This window comes from Arvicanthis niloticus, chromosome 9 (assembly GCF_011762505.2).
Source record: "Arvicanthis niloticus isolate mArvNil1 chromosome 9, mArvNil1.pat.X, whole genome shotgun sequence".
In the NCBI taxonomy this organism is placed as follows: Eukaryota; Metazoa; Chordata; class Mammalia; order Rodentia; family Muridae; genus Arvicanthis; species Arvicanthis niloticus.
The window spans coordinates 80,057,321-80,070,193 of record NC_047666.1 but is presented as its reverse complement, the minus strand read 5'-3'; the positions used below and the strand labels follow the sequence as shown (position 1 = coordinate 80,070,193).

At 45.1% G+C, this 12,873-nt stretch overlaps 1 long non-coding RNA gene across 1 annotated transcript; it reads right to left on the bottom strand.

The window, feature by feature from the left end:
- Positions 1 to 223: 223 nt before the first annotated feature.
- On the bottom strand, positions 224 to 9,290 carry LOC143443590 (uncharacterized). The gene is made up of 5 exons (XR_013112724.1): positions 9,071 to 9,290; positions 6,107 to 6,329; positions 3,344 to 3,429; positions 2,846 to 2,980; positions 224 to 1,684 (listed from the first exon to the last, which is right to left on the bottom strand). It is a non-coding gene; the product is annotated as an uncharacterized LOC143443590 (long non-coding RNA).
- Positions 9,291 to 12,873: the final 3,583 nt, after the last annotated feature.

Below are 12,873 nucleotides of genomic sequence, written 5' to 3'. Positions count from 1 at the left end.
TTGTGTTTACAAAAGAGGAAGTCAGGTGTTATGGCTCCTTCTCTGCCTGTGCCCTGGCTGAGTGATATGAGCTGTCACGCCTTCCTGTGACGATGGGAAAACTTATGAAACCATGGGCTGAGATATACAGTTCCTCTCTGTGTCCTAACAGACACAATCGAGGAATCAAGGAATGTGGCAAAGATCACACCAGAGAACTGACACAACAGATTTATTGGGGGCGGGGGGAATATGTAAGTGTTTCTACATAGATGGAAGGGTATCCTGGGACTTGGGCACCCAAGAACCATACGGCTCTGAGGTGGGACAGTGTCCCAATGGAAGGTCATTCTGAGATATGGAGCCAGGGGACCACATAGCTCTGAGGAAGTCTCCTCAGCAGAGGTGTTGCAGCTCCCAGGGGAGGCTATCCCCAGCTGAGCTGAGGAGATCAGGAGCCTCTCGGCACCACCTCGTTTTCACTTTTTTTCCTGCTTCTTCTCAGCTTCTTCCAATGAGAGAATCACTGCAAGCAGTAAATCTCATAAAGGAGACTTATTGAAAGGAAGAATCCAGAAGAAAAGAGGGAAGAATCCATGGCTGGCTGCTCTCTGTCCCCAGGAGTGGACAGTGGGCAACTGGACAAAGGGACAGCACTCATAAAGGACTTCTGAGGGGGCAGAGCTTCTTAGGGCAGAGATTTCCAGTGAAGATTTGTGGGATTTCAAATCCTGAGCTCGGGGGAACTCAGGGATTGGTGGGAGGTTTCCTGCTTTGGGATTGGTGGGTTTTTATGGGAAGCTCAGGGATTGGTGGCTTTTTTTTTTTTCTACTTCCTTTTTCCTGTATCAGGCCTATGTGTTAGGGAGGGAAGTCTTTCCAGGCTGCCTCAGGCTTTTCATCTCTGTGGAGCTGCTGGAGTGTAGGGAGGGTTGGAGAGGAGGTGCTGCCACTGTGGACAGCTCCTATGGGGTCAACTCTTGCAGTGGTGTTTTATGAAAGCTGTAGGCTGAGGCAGGAAAGGAGTTGTGCCACCATGGACAGCTCCTGGGGAAGCTGCAGGCTGAGAAGTTGTGGTCCCACCATTTTGAACAGTCTCCAACAGACATTTTACCATGGCTGCAGTAGGCTGAGGTAGGAAGGAGGAGCCTGCTGTGGCTTTGACAGTTTTTGTGGGACAGTGGCTTTCATGGTGTACTGCTCAGGTATATACTGTCTAAGGACAGAAAAGGAGACAGGCTGTGAAGGTATGAGCTTATATGTGACTTGTGGTGACAGTGGAAACGTTTCTCATTTGGCTGTTGGCGCTGACTTGGTGCTGAGTCACTGAAGACAAGCTTGGGGAGCACTTGGTGCTAGAGTGTGGGTGGCTTTGGTTTACCAACATTTCTACCTCTTACATATCATAAAAGGCGAGGAAACAGGAAGGACAACAGGTGAGGCCAGAGTGGGAACACCAAGCCCTTTTGACTGCTTCGGGCTGTCTTGGGACAGCAACATCTTTGTGGATCCAAGAAAACTGAGATCTTGGCTACGTCCAGGAAAAGCAGGCTGTTTCACTTGCCATCCAGGCTCTTCAGCACCATCTGTGGTTAGGGCAGTGCCGGCAACGTCTGCAAAGCTAGACTACCTGGGACTTAATGCTTTGAAGCTGTCCTGGATACAAGATACAAGTTTTGAGGAAATGCCTGGAGCTGGACAGTGGCTGGAAGAAAGTAAAGTTAAGGCCTTTAAGGGAAAAGTTTTATCTTGGGTGTATGTACATTTGAAGCTCTCTAGCCCATAGTCCTGGCAGCTGTGTGAGGGGAGTCAGAAGACCAGGAGAAAGGGAGAGATCCTACCCTCAGGAATACGCAGTAGGCAGGAAAAAGGCTGTTAATTGACAGGGGTACTTACCTGGAGTCTGTTTGACCTGTGAGAGGTGGATCCAAGTTCATTTTCTGAAGCTTACAAGAAAAATGTTAAGTTTGCCAAAAGAGATACGTTTTAGATCTGTTAGCCTTACCACTACAATCTGTACCAAAATCCACACTGTAAAAAGGCAGTAGACTCACACTTTTGAGTCATAGTAGAAACTTGGGAGCTAAAAATGATTCTGGGTTAAAACATGAGCACTCTTTCCAGAGGGCTGAGTATATAGGTTGTACAGCACAGTGGGCACATTTTTATGTCGATTCTTAGAAGACAACCTAAACAAACGAAAATCTTGAGCTCATGACTATGATGAATGTAGTCATGGCTTACCAGAGCTAGACTAAATAGCTCACCAGAACTCTATTGATTAATGTTGAAATTCTGAACCTTTGAAGTCTTAATATAATTGCATAGAGAGGGAAAGAAATCTGAAACAATTTTCATTTTTACATACACTTTAAATCACATTCTTATCCTTTACAAATCGCATTTACACACCGTAAAACACCCTTAGACCTTTACAAATTACATTTATAGATCTTTCTGTAAGATTTATTTTATGTATATGAGTACACTGTAGTTGTCTTCAGATACACCAGAAGAGGGCATTGGATCCCAGTATAGATGGTTATGAGTCACCATGTGGTTGCTGGGAATTGAGCTCAGGACCTCTGGAAGCGCAGTCAGTACTTTTAACCACTGAGCCATCTCTCCAGCCCCATTCATATATCTTAAAACATATTTACAACTCACTTAAGCTTCCACATCTTATACCTTTACACTTTTTGTCTATGCAGTCATTTACCCCAAGTCACAGGTGGATGATTACTGAGAGTAGCCATTGTAAAGCAAGTACTTTAAATAGAGGAATAGTAACAAGTTAGATGGAAACATTTGTAAGTTTATCTCTTTTCTGAGTCTGGTAGAAAAGGTAAACCATGTCTAGACCTACCAGTAGCTGGAGAAAGAGAAGGCCTAAGGCTTCATTTTTACGCATGGAGAGAACTGAGAAGACAGCAGAAGTCTTGGTTGCTCCTCTTAAACTCACAGAGCAATTGTCACCCTAGTTGTCAACTCCATCAGAGATCTGAGAAGGAGAAATTTCATCAGAGTAAGCAGAAAATACAGATCAAGAAGCTCCAACGTCTAGTAAAAATGACAGACACTTTCTGGCTAACTGGACAATCACCCTAGGTTCCTTCATAGTAATTTTTATTTCATTGGGGGCAAAGGACCCAGGGTAGTATCAGTCTTCACTACTAGGCCAATAAGGTCCAACAGACTTTCCTGTGGAGTTGGAACTTGGTAACCAGCCCACATTGTCTAAGCAAAGCAGGGCAATTCACTCCCTAGGGTCCTGGTCCTGGAGATGGTGAAGGGCAGTTTTTCACCCAATGAGCAGCTTTGCCACATTTAAAGCAAGCTCGGGTGGAGTTCTTTTGTATCCTACCATCATCTGTGAAGCTGTTGGGGTCACTTCTCTGTCACAGTGAGCGCTTCCCAGTAAACATTTCAAATGCCGCATTCAGCAGATCTCTGAAACAGTTTGAAGACCATCATCTGTTATATCTAAACTAAACAAACTTTGCCTGTTTCTAGTTACTCATTTTGGGCTTATCTTTGAAAACATATACAGGAGACTACATAAGGCTTATTCCTGTAATTAACTACAATAGCATTTAGCAAGACTACTAAGTATAGTTCTGAACACATTAAGAATTTGATAATTTATAACATGACTATTAACTTGTATGTCTTTTTTTTTCTTATTTAGTTTTCATTCATAATCATAAGCATAACTTTGCGATTCAGTTAGACTTGGAGAAGAACTTCAGTGAGGGCAGAGGCTACAGGGTGTGATGAGCAGATGAGGTGGGGGCACTCTCCTGAGCTACAGAAGGAATGGTTTGATGGATAAAATGCCTGCAAGTCAAAAAAATTAGCGTTGTCCACAGTTGGAAATGGTGATATTCTTGCTGGTCTTGCCATTTCTGGACCTGCTCCATGGCTTCCACGATGCTCATGCCTGCTTTCATCTTCCCAATGACTGCATGCTTGCTGTTGAGCCATTCAGTCTTGGCAGTGCAAATAAAAACCTGGGAACTGCTGGTATCAGGCTTCTAACCCAGTGACATCACATCTAGGCGACCACCACATCATTGCCAAGGCAACCGCCATACATTCCCAGAATCCACCTGGCTACCTTCACCTGTGAAAGGCCACATCACCGCTCATATAAATATGCAGAACCCCCTGACCTCTCTCTCTTCTTCCTCTTCTCCCCCCACCCCACCTTTGTCCTATCTCCTGAATAAACCCCACTTGGAACTGTTTGGTCTGCTGTGGTTTGTTCCAAGCCACGTGAGAATGAACATCATAGTATGTCTTACGAACATCATGCATAGTATGTCTTAACAAATATAACCTTAAATTCTTATCATCATGCAAAAAAATCCATACTAATCCAAATATTTTGGAGACTTGTTTCCTTAGTCTATAAAAGAATTATGATGATAAGCAGAGAACTCATTAGGACTAAGAACTTTTACAATTGTTGTTCTATGCCACATGGTCATCTGAAGATGTTGGTTAAGTCGAATGACATGTACCTTTTAACCTTAGTAAAGATGGCTGCCAGCCATGACCTGCTTACATCTCTTGATAAGGTCATTAGCCAAGATGGAGGAGAAGCACATGGCTGCTATTTAACAACATCTGTTTTCCTAGTATATCTAGGTTTTTTTTTTAAAATGAGAGTTGAATCCAAGTTACATACACACATATACACATATAAAGTTGAATCCAAGTTACACACACACACACAGTTGAACTCCAGTTACATACACAGACATATAGTGTTGATCCCAAGTTATAAACACATGTATATATATCCTAAATAAGAGTTGAATCATATATAAGATGCTACTGCAAATTAAAATGACCGGTGTATAGGTCATTAATTATAAGCCTTTAGTTATAAGTTAAAGCCAATTTTTGTTACAGACTTTAAAGATTTTAAACCATACCCAGTGGATTTATAAGTCTTGAGGTAGAATTTGTAGCATGATATTAAGAAACCTTTTTTGAGAGTAGAGTGCAGAGAAATAAAAGCAACAAAAGATTTTTAAGAGTAGAGAGTAGAGAAGATGGCGCTGAAAGCAAAGAAGGACACTCCTGTCCCTTTCAAAATGAAAGCCAAAGTGGAGGCCTTGAAAGATAGGAAGGCAGTGCTTGGATGTCCATGGACACAAAAAGATCCATATAGTCACCCACCTTCAGGCAGCCCAAGACCCTGCAGCTCAGAGGCAGCCCAAACACTCTCGGAAGAGTGCACCCAGGAGAAACAAGCTTGACCACTGTGCTATCATCAAATTCCCACCGACCACAAGTCAGCCACAAAGAAGAGAGAGGACAATGACACGCTTGTGCTCACTGTGGATATCAAGGCCAGCAAGCACCAGACCAAAACGACAGTGAAGTAAGTCTATTACACTGACGTGTCCGAAGTTAATCCCCGATAAGGCCTGACAGAGAGGAAGGTGTATGCTCAGCCAACTATGGTACTCTGTATGTTGCCAACAAATCTGGATCATCTAAACGGAGTCCAGCTGCGTTATATATACTCTAATATATGCTTTTTCACCGTAAAAAAAAATAAAGTGTGAACAGTAGAGAAAGTGTAGAACAGAACAAGTTTAGATATAAGATACTTGTGAGTCTTTTGTGCACTGGCAGTTGTTAGGATTTGTGAAAATATGGAAATCAGGTGCCCCAATTTTTTTGATCATTGATCTGTATCGAGGCCAAGCTCTTGTAATAAAATCTCAGTCTGTGGAGGAAGGGAGAGAGGATCACAAACAAAATTCTGCTGGAGGAATTTCTATGAGCTCCGAAAGGGCAGCTGAGCAGGCAGGAGCTGCGAGACAGACAGAGAGAGAGAGAGAGAGAGAGAGAGAGAGAGAGAGAGAGAGAGAGAGAGAGAGAGAGAGAATGTAGCCTGTGTCCACACGGGTGTAGCAGGCTACAGAAGCCAGAGAAACACAGGTGCCCACATCAAGGGCATAGCAGGCCAGAGCCCATAGAGCAGAGACAAATGGTTAGAAAGCAGGTAGAGGGAGGCTGCGACTGGAGAATTCTAGAGTCTGGACGCTAGAGTTTGGACTCAGATGTGGTGCGTGGCAGAAGCCAGCAGAAACCAATGATATGTACATACTTTATGAGAGTCAGATGAGCAGCTTGGTTGGAAGTGGATGCTGCAGGCAGACAGAGAGATTCACCACCAGCCAGAGAAGGGCCTGGGCTAGACAGAACGCCAGCGACGGTCGTCTGCCCCTCCTGCTAGGTCCAGCTCCTGCTAGGTCCAGCTCCTGGCTCTCACTTTGTAACAGTCTTTCAGACCCATCCACTGTAACTTAGAGACTAGGCATTTATACAGCCTGTAGGGGAGACCAGACAAAACAAACAGGGCTTGGAGCAGAGAAGAGAGAAGTAGGGAATGAAGAATCTCTTCGTTTCCCTCAGTTACTTGCTTGTTTTATAATGGGCCCAAAGACTGTTGGAATCTAGGCTGCTGCTGCTCGGCCATTTTATTGTGAAAGAAAATAAATTTGGGGCTCTTCTAGGTCAAGTAGCAGCTTGAAAGGCTGGAGGTTATAAGAGGCATGGTGTGTGTGTGTGTGTGTGTGTGTGTGTGTGTGTGTGTGTGTGTGTGGCCAGAAACTATGGATGACACTGTTCCTATCAGGACATTCTCAGGACTCAAGGATGACCAAACAAGGAAGACACAAGCCTTTCAGGGGGTTTCTACCATGCTCCATAGGGGTCAGGAAGTCTCAGTGCTCAGTACCAGGACTTCTGAAGCCAAAAGATGAAAAACAAAGCTCAAAAATGAAGCCTAGCTGAAGGGACAGGGTCTGCAGTAGAGTGGGTATCTCCACCTCCAAGGTTACCAGAAAATCAGTTGTGGGTAGACTGGGGATAAATGGTGAGGTCCCAATGTGGCTCAGACCCCACAAAGGGAAACAAAGGCATCCGGATATCCTACAGAATCACATGGCACCAATATTAGATTTTTTTTTTTTTTTTTTTTGCATTTAGAGAGCCAAACAATGATGCTAAGATCATACCATGTGACAGATCTAATGCCAGAGATTGGGGGCGATATGAAAGGCCGCCTCTTTGTGAGGATGGAAATAGAAAAGGTAGGCCCTTGTGATGGTTTGTATATCCTTGGCACAGGGAGTGGCACTTTTTGGAGGTGTAGCCTTGTTGGAAGAAGTGTGTCACTGTGGTCATAGGCTTTAAGACCCTTGTCCGAGTTCCCTGGAAGCCAGTCTTTTCCTGTTTGCCTTCTGAACAAGATATAGAACTCTCAGCTCCTCCAGCACCATGCCTGCCTGCATGCTGCCATGCTCCCACCTTGATGATAATGGACTGAACCTCTGAACCTGAAAGCCAGCCCCAATTAAATGTTCTCCTTATGAGAGTTGCCTTAGTCATGGTGTCTGTTCACAGCAGTAAAACCCTAAGAAAGCCATGAAAGTGTAAGTTTTGTGTAACATATTATACATATTATTATATAACATGTTACAGATATATTATATACATGCTATAACATAGTATAACATAAGATAACATAATATGCAGCTCATGACAACAGTGGAAATGTGTTGATTTGGTAGCTGTGGTAACATGGTCACTGGTGCTGAGTCACTGAAGTCTGCTTGGGGGAGCACTTGGTTCTAGAATGTGGATGGTTCTTGGTTTACCAACACACCCTCAGTTGTTCCTTCAGATATTTGTCACAACCATGGCCAGTCAACCAACACTGTGACATACATTAAGAAGGGCCTGTGAGATGAGATGGAAGGGGCCTAGAAGAACACACACACATACATACACACACAGACATGCACACTCACAAGCAATAAATTTTTTAAACAAAAGAATGACTTAGCCGGTTTTGTTTTTGTTTTCTGAAGTAGGCAGCTGATGAGATCCTTAAGTGAGGTGGTAAAGCTAGAAATGGCACCTGGAGAGAAGATGGTAATATTTGGAATTCTGTAGGTAGTGATAATTTTGAATGTACACAGACATCTCCCCTTTCTGCCTGGCTTAGAATAAAAGCTCACACTCACATCGTTGGGGGAAAGGGGCATTCATGTGCCATAGTGCACATGTGGAGGTCAGAGAACAATTCTGTGGAGTCCATTTTCTCCTTTCTGCCTTTCTGGGTTTTGGATCAAACTCAGGTCCTCAGGCTTGTCCAGCAAGTGCCATCACCTGCTGGGTCATTTCACAGGACCCTCTGAACAGAGTCTGACTCTACTGACTCTCTTTCATTCGTACATCACCAATCAATAAGTTGGGTTGGTGGAAATCTGAGGGTCCAGCCAAGTGACCTCACAGGGAAGAAGGAGAATGCCCTGTTTCAGAAGAGGCAGTTAGTTAACTTGCTTCCCTCTCTGCTTTTTCGTTCCTCCTTCGCCCTCAGAGAATTGGCTGGCACCTGCCCACGTCCCTGAGGGTGGGCCTTCTTTGCTCAGTCTACTGATGTTCATGCTAATTGCTCAAAACCTTCTCAAACACACCCCTCTCCCATCATCCTGTATTTGCTATCTGGGTTTCCCTTAACCCAGACTCACTGGCACACAAAATTAACCATCACAGCAGTGGCCAAAGATCTGGCTTTATAGGCGGAAGAGTCCTTGGCTCAGAAGCAATGGGTAGTCAACAAAGAAAGGAGCCAATGGCAGGCAAACGTGTAGGTGGGCACAGCCGCAGGAAGCTGAGGGCATGCCAATCTTTCGGCTTCTATTTTCACTTTGAGGTAGGAGGGAGGCATCTGGGGAGATGGGGAGGAGGGGAAGCGTGTAGAGGCTCCGAGAGGGAAAAAGTGAAGGCTGAGAGCAGGGGTTAGGGAAATGAGAGCTTTCCTGGTCATGGTGACTTTCTAGGTGGACAGAACCATGAACCAACTGAGCACCAATAACTACATAACTGATGGACTTTGGCAAATGTTGACCGATCCAGGGTTTGGTACAAAGAAGGCACAGAATATACAGGCATGTCTGTAATGAGCTAGATATTTCACATTGTGCCTTAGAGACATTTTTAAGACAAGAGCTTGCTCATTATGTAGCCCGGGCAGGCCTCTCTCTCCCTGGGACCATCCTACCTCAGCCTCTGGAGAGCCGGGAGTACCTGCTGGTGCCATCGCTCCAGCTGACAGTTTATATTTGAAGATCTGCAAGCCCTTACAGCGTGTCCATTTTTTTTCTTTTTGACACAGAAACATAACAGCCTCCATATAATTCATGTTCTAGAACCATGAAGTTGAGCTACAAAGAAAACATGCAAAAAATTCAGTGTTCTAAGTGAACTAAGATTTTTGTGTCAGGCTGTGTTCACAGCTATCTTCAGTTGTGTGTGATGGGAAGTTGTAGCTGAATGCACCTGCACAGTCATTGCCATTACTGTGACAAAATACTTACCTACCAACATAACCAACTTCATAGGGATTCTTTTATTTTTTTTCCCTTCCTTCTTCCCTTCCTTCCTTCCTTCCTTCCTTCCTTCCTTCCTTCCTTCCTTCCCTCCCTCCCCTCTTCCATTCTTTCCTTCCTTCCTACCTTCCTTCCTTCCCTCCCTCCCTCCCCTCCTCCCTTCTTTCCTTCCTTCCTTCCTTCCCTCCTTCCCCTCCTCCCTTCTTTCCTTCTTACCTTCCTTCCTTCCCTCCCTCTCTCCCTCCCCTCCTCCCTTCTTTCCTTCCTTTCTTCCTTCCCTCCCTCTCTCCCCTCCTCCCTTCTTTCCTTCCTACCTTCCTTTCTTCCTTCCTTCCTTCCTTCCTTCCTTCCTTCCTTCCTTCCTGCCATCCTTTCTTTTTCTTTCTTTTGTGCAGAGAACAGTGCATGTGGTGGGAAGGCATGGCAGAGAGCTTGGTACAGGGCAATGGGGAGTGTGCAGGAACTTGTTTATGCATGGTGATGGCCAGGGAGCAGATAAGATTCTGACTGAAAGCAAACCAAGATAAAACCCTGAAAACTTGCCCCTCCTGTGATGACACACTTCCTCCAGCTAGGCTCCATCTTCTAAATGGTCCACAACTTTCCAGCACAGTGCCACCAGCTGTGTTGGGCCTTGGATGAGGTAACTCCATTTAACCTGACACCTTCAGTCATGTAACACACAGGTAGAGGGCGTGATTAACAAGTCTCCACCTCCAGAGATTTAAATATTAATGAATTATCAAAAGGCCAGTGGCGTAGCTAATTAAGTTATTCCCTCCCTTTTTCCCCTCCCTATAAAAGTCCTGCTCCCTTGGCTTTTGGCAGGGAAGCGCAAACCACCTACATCCATTTACCAAGCCATGAACAATAAAAGCTTTGGAAAACTGGACTCCACGTGTCACCTGATCTGCCACCGCCAGGTTCCCAGCCTTTGGAAACTTGAGCCACCCACTGCCAGCCCTAGGCAACTGCACCAATGTGGGACCCTCCGCTGGCGGCGTGGGAAGCCTGCCCGGGACCCTGATGCCAGACCTCCGTGGGACCCGGCCGCCAGACTCCCTCTTCCCCCCACCCTCGAGATTTCTTCCCCACACAGCTGGACACCTGAAGTTCAAACAAAACCTACAGGAGACACTTCATACTCTAAACAGTCCCAGGGAGAGTGTGGCCTTTAACCTGCATTCCTGTGGGCTTGTTTTTCTGAGATGATTCCAGAAGCAAACTATTGATCATAAGAATGACCTAAGAGGTGCTGAAGACAGAGGAACACCATCATGATGAGTTTGCTACTTCTGTTCCATATGTTGAGACCAGACAGCCTGACTCAAACTTCTGGAAAACTCTGACCTACTTGTGGCCCTTCACGTCGTCCTCCTATAAATACTCGAGATTCCCAAAGACAGGGGAGGCAGCAGTGACAATGGCTTCCTTCCCAGGTTGCCAGCCAACTGCCTTCTCCCAACACTCATATCTCCAACACTGGCTTTGTTCTGACCCAGTTTTAGTAACACTAATGAAGAACAAGCAGACACCCATAGACCTTTGTATATATTATTTCATCCTATATGATGAACTCATACAGATACAGTGATTTCCTCCCTTCTGCCCCTGATGTATAAGACTGTGCATGTGTGTGTGCATACACACATGCATGTGCATGTTTTGCTGGGATTGAAATCACTGGATCTTAACCACTAGTCAATCAGGACGGAGGCTGGCTAGAGATGGAGCCCAGATTTGCATATGATGCTAGACCAACGTTTCCCCACCGAGTCAGATCTCCAGCCCCCAGTAACCTATATCCTCTCACAGCCAAAATACCAAGCGATAAAGTCCCACAATTCCCTTCTTTGGAATCTTGTAGAATTTTCTGAGCTTTCCCTGCCAAAAAGACTCCAGGCTCCTCCTCTGGTTACTTCCTGTGTGAGCTAAGTAGCCCCCTGCCCCAGATGTCATTATCCCCATGTCTGAACCCAGTGCCTTACATAGGAAAGAGGAACTCGCAAGGATTAGGTTAGGAGCTGGTTTTGTTATGTGATAAAGCTTCATAATGACCTAGAATTTACTATCTAGTCCAGGCTGGCACTGACTCCATGATGATCCTCCTGCTGGGATTTATTAGCCCCAAGCCAAGCAGTTTAGGACTAAGGAGAGGGTGAGATTCTCCTGAATCATCTGGTCAGGCCCAATATAACGACAAAGACCCTACAGGAGTAAGAGAGGAGCCCCGGGCTCACCTCAGACTCACTGGAATCCTCCCATCCTGGCCTCCTGTGAGTTGGGAGCACTTGCTTGCTTGCCTGCTTCCAGCTGAGAGTTCACATTTGAAGAGTTGCAAGCTTTGCAGCCTGTTCAGCTTTTTGTCACAGAAACACAATGCCTTTCACACAATTCATGTTCCAAAACCATGCAATTGAGCTACAAAAAAACAAAAACAAAAACAAAAGAAAACAATCAACCACAACAAAAACAAACATGCAAAAAATACAGTGTTCTAAGTGAGTTCAGATTTTGTGTTGGGCTGTGTTCATGGATCTTCTTAGCGGTGTGTGGCAGGCGGAATGTGATTGGCTGCACAGGCCCAGTTGCTACCACCGTTGCTCAGCTGTTTTTCTGACGTGAGATCAGCCATAGAAGGCGAGGGTTTCTACAGCACACCTACGTCAGACTTATGTCAAAATCTAAATTCAGTGTAATTTTCATTTTTCATGAAATATTTTCCCTTGATTGTTTTTCAAATGTTTGAAAAACAACAAGACTGCCAGGCATGACAGTGCATACCCTTAAACCCAGAACTCAGGAGGTAGAAACAGAGGATCTCTGTGGGTTCCAGGCCAGTCAGTGCTACACAATGAAACTGCGTCTCAAACAAACAAACAAACAAACAACAGCAAAGAAAAATATCAAAACAATACTTATCATGTGGGTTATACAAATATTTGAGAGAGAGAGAGAGAGAGAGAGAGAGAGAGAGAGATATTAGAGGAGTAGAAAGAGGCCAGCCATGAGCATTTGGAGAGAAAGGGGGGAGAGGATAAAGGACAGAGGGGAAAGAAGGAAGAGAACAAGAGAAGAGAGAGAGGAGGGGGCAGGGCAAACAGCCCTTTTTAATAATGAGTCAGGCACACCTGGCTATTGCCAGGTAACTGTGGGGCGGGGCCTAGCCTAAATGCCAACACCCTGTGTTTGTGGTGGTCACCATAGAGCTAGGGATGTGTCAGATGATGTGATAACAGAAGATCCAGTAAGCTGATTCAGAAAAAGGCTTGCTGAGAAACCTGAGAACCTGAGTCCATTCCCTGAACCCATGTTTGAAAGAGAGACGGACTCCGAGTTGCGTTATTACCTTGAGCACGCTCCTGTGCGTGTGCTCTCTCTCTCTCTCTCTCTCTCACACACACACACACACACACACACACACACAAGCATGCACACACAACTAAAGTGATAATGGGGCAGACATAGAAAGGGA